This window comes from Asparagus officinalis, chromosome 2 (assembly GCF_001876935.1).
Source record: "Asparagus officinalis chromosome 2, Aspof.V1, whole genome shotgun sequence".
In the NCBI taxonomy this organism is placed as follows: domain Eukaryota; kingdom Viridiplantae; phylum Streptophyta; class Magnoliopsida; order Asparagales; family Asparagaceae; genus Asparagus; species Asparagus officinalis.
Genome location: NC_033795.1, coordinates 8,440,601 through 8,445,093, shown reverse-complemented (window position 1 = coordinate 8,445,093; position 4,493 = coordinate 8,440,601).

Below are 4,493 nucleotides of genomic sequence, written 5' to 3'. Positions count from 1 at the left end.
TCCTGTACTAGAACTTCGGGTTTGGTGTTTAGGAATTTACAATTTGAGATACAAGGTATATACATGAGGGTTTCCTTGTTTGGATTATTTCGCTCGACGTACCTATGCTCGTGTTGTAAATTTCTAAATACTAAAACCCTCTTTAGTAGGATCAATGATTTTAGATCCATTATATATATTATCTGTATTTTCTTATACAACGAGCCTTGTTCCCTTGGGGTTGGTTGTGATGTTGCTCGCTAGCGCTTTGACGCTCGTTGTCCCTCCCCCTTTCAGGTAACGAGCCAGGAGCCCGGAGAGTCGCAGGTTGATGGCGACACACTTTAGTGTTCAGCTGTCTATTTTAGCTATGTTTTATTTTGGAGATCCACTGTAGTTTTGTTCGACATTTGAGGACTATTCTCTAGATGTTGTAAAGGCTGTATGCCTTATTTCCTTTACTCAGATATTTATACTTGAGACTTGTTGAGTATTCCAGTTATCTATTCAAACATTGACTATGTATTTCTGTATGTTGGACGATGAGATATTAATGTGATCACTATAACTTCATCAGTTATTTCTTGTATTATCTTTTACTTGCTTTTGTACCTACACCTATTGTTGACTCCACTAGATAGATGTTAATTGTGATGGTGAAACATGTTATTGCACGGTGTGGTGCATGGCAGGTTTGACATTCTTGGTTTCACCTTGGACTGCAGCCTTGTGTGAACCCAGGGGCGTCACATCCTAGCTATGCCAAATTTTAACCTTACCTTTGTGATAGAATGTGATGCTTCAGGTTCAGGTGTTGGAGCTGTGTTGATGCAACATGAAAGACCTATAGCCTATTTCAGTTCTGCTCTCAAAGGGAGGAATGTTACCCTTTCTACCTATGAGAAAGAATTATTGGCAAACATTTTATCTACAAAAAATGGCAGCAATACCTATTAGGAAGGAGATTTGTGATCAGAACTGACCATCAAAGCCTTAAGTATTTGCTTGAACAGAGAATCCACACTAGTATACAAAATAAGTGGCTTGCCAAACTACATGGCTATGATTACAAGGTAGAGTATAAACCTGGGAGGTTAAATAGGGCTGAAGATGGGCTATCAAGAATTCATGAGGATGTGGGAGAGCTACAGGACCAGTTCATTGAAGCATCAACCATTTCTACTCTCAATAGTGATTGGTTGGAGGAAATCAGACACATGTGTTCTACAGACTCCTACTTTATAGAACTGGAGGCCAAGTTATCGCAAGGACAGTTAGAACCTGATACATACTGCAAGAAAGAAGGGTTGTATTATTATAAGGGTAAACTTTTGATAAGCCCTAATGCTCAGCATATAAAAGCCTCTTTACTCAAAGAACACCATGATAGTCCTATGGTAGGTCACTCTGGAATTACTAGAACATTGCTTAGACTGAGGAGGGTTTTCTATTGGAAAGGGCTAAAAAGAGATGTCCAGGTTTATGTACAAGCTTGTGATACTTGCCAAAGATCTAAAGGGGAGAATGTAGCATCCCCAGGGCTCCTACAACCTTTACCTATATCAGATTTTATTTGGGAGGATATATCCATGGATTTCATTACACATTTGCCTAAAAGTAGAAACAAATCTGCCATTTTTGTTGTGGTCGACAGATTATCCAAATATGCCCACTTTTTTGCACTATCTTATCCATACTCAGCTCAGACAGTGGCTCAGGTATTTTTTGAAGGAAATTTCAGGTTACATGGCATGCCAAAATCAATTGTGAGTGATAGAGACCCACTGTTCACTAGTCTATTTTGGAAAGAGTTGTTTAAATTGCAAGGAAGCCACATAAAATTCAGTTCAGCCTATCATCCTCAAACGGATGGACAAAATGAGATTACTAACAAGAATTTAGAGAGCTATTTGAGGTGTTTCTGTTGCCACAAACCCAGTGAGTGGAGTAAATGGTTAGCTCTTGCTGAGTTTTGGTACAATACCACTTGGAAAAGCTCCACACAGACTACCCCTTTTGAAGTGGTTTATGGTCGACATCCTCCCTCCTTACTTTCATATATTCCTAAAAGCTGTAGAGTTGAAGCAGTTAATGAAGTTCTGTTCTCTAGAGACTTAACTCTGCAACTCTTGAAGGATAGTTTGAACAGTGCGGCTGAACAAATGAAGAAGTTTGCTGATGCTCGCAGGAGGTATAGGAGCTTTGATGTGGGGGATTGGGTATTTCTCAAACTCCAACCTTATAGGCAAATCAGTGTTTCCTCTTATAAGCCTCATAAATTTTCTCCCAAGTACTATGGTCCATATCAAATATTGGAGAAGATAGGGGAGATTGCTTACAAACTTGCATTACCTGCACAAGCCCAAATTCATCCCGTCTTTCATGTTTCTCAGTTGAAGAAGAAGATAGGTCACGTCTTCGAATATCTCTCAGGTTGATTTCCTAACATATGTATCAGAGAGGGTGTATTTGATGAGCTGAAAAGATATTTAGACAAAAGATCTATTGTGAAAGGGAATCATTTGGTATCTCAGGTTCTCATTAAATGGAAACAACGTGATATGGTGGACTCTACTTGGGAATCTTATTGGGATCTAGTTAGACGTTTTCCTGCCTTTGACCTTGAGACAAGGTCAAAATTAAGGGGTGGGAATTTTTCAGGAGTAGAAGGACAGGAGCTGAAGTTGAAGATGGAAGCTGAAGCTGAAGATGCTATGTCGGAAGAATTGGAAACAGGTGACAAATTAGCCAAGGACTGATACTTAATTCCAAGGACTGATACACAAAAGAAACGCTAGAGAGAAGGGCTAATATGCAAAAACTACATTATAGAACCTTGTAATAAAGATGTGTGATTCAGTTAGACAGTTAATTCTGTTTTTATCTGTTATTTCTGTTTGTGCACGTGCAACGCACAAAACTGTTAAAATGAACTGTATCAGATTGATATAAAGGAGAGGTTGTAATAACAAAGAATTATGAATGAAGTAGATCCTTTTTCTTCCTCTCAACTCAATTGTGTTCTCTTATTCTCCTAATCTTCTTGTATCTTCTCTCATTGAGATTGTTTCAAATCCGCCATGGCTAGAAACAGCAGCTCGAGATTCAACAGAGGAACAAGGTCCTCTCAAGTGGTCACTTTGCCCACGAACCAATCGAACTTTTGTGTTTGATCGTAGAAAAGAACAAACACAGTATGAGATGAAGTCGGAAGAGAAATAGGAAATTTTAGTTTAACCCCAAAGTTTCTAGAATTTAATTTCTAGTCCAAATTAAAACGCATACAGAAAAATTAGTTTCTCGAAACATTATCTTCCAACGCTTCAGGATAGAAAAATTTACAATTAAGTCCAAATTTTGTTTAAGAACAAAGGATAGAAATAAAATTTTAGAGAAGACCTAGAAACCAGAGCATTATTTTTCATACCAAAAATAATTATAATTAGAATTTTTTTATTATTTATATATATTGACTGCATATATATTTGATCGAGGAGTAGGCTCTTGGAGTATGGTTCTCCAAATTGTTATCAAATCTCTTGAGCTGAGTAGATTTCTTCTCATTAGTTGTTTTCTATTATATATTATTTAAATAATAATTTATTTTTGTCTAGAGAAATTATGGATTAGACATGTTATTATGTTTATTATTAGTTATTGTTAACAAATTTAAATTGTCATAACTATTTATCTTTTACAAGGTAAACATTATTTTAGTATATGAGATTATTAAAATATATCATTTCGAATTTACGATTCAAATGCATTTTTTAAAGAGTTCTATATGACAAAAAAATAAATTATCTATTCGTTTAGATTCATCAATATTCTACTTTCATGAAATTGATATGCGAAAATTTCGTAAAAGTTTTTAAGCATTTATATTGCTTTTTCATACTAGTAAAAATTATGAGTGATACTTTGAGTGAAAAGAAAAGTGTTTTAAATGTCAAAAGAAAAAAACTCCTTAGAAGTCCGCTATGGAGTGAAGTGATTTGTTTAAGCTTACCATATGGTATTGATGTACCGAACAGTGATAAAGAGGCATGTTTGGCAAAAGTGAAGTGGCCCTCGGGCAACCTATGGTAGTGTTAGGTACATTCTGTTCTCGGGTTGACTTATAGTGATTTCATGCGCATTCCCATGCTATTGGGCTACAATTGAGGAAGTTTTGCATGTGTGGATTTAGATGGATAATTACGTTTTTAAAAGTATTTAGTGTTCATTCGTATTGTTTCATAATTTGTGAATAATATTTTATGATATATCACATCTATTCCTAGAATATTCTCTTGTTTGAAATATTATGTGTTTCTTAATCGTCTTTTTTATGATAGCTTATTTAAATTTTAGTAACTTCTCTGATCCGCTAATGATAAGTTTTCTGCTCACTGAGGTAAACTCACCCTATTGTTTTTAATCTTTTTTAGATGACAATGAGATAGCTCTATTTGTATCTCAGAGCTTTGGAACATGAGAATGATCTTTTAGGGTGTTTGATGTTGATAGTTAAA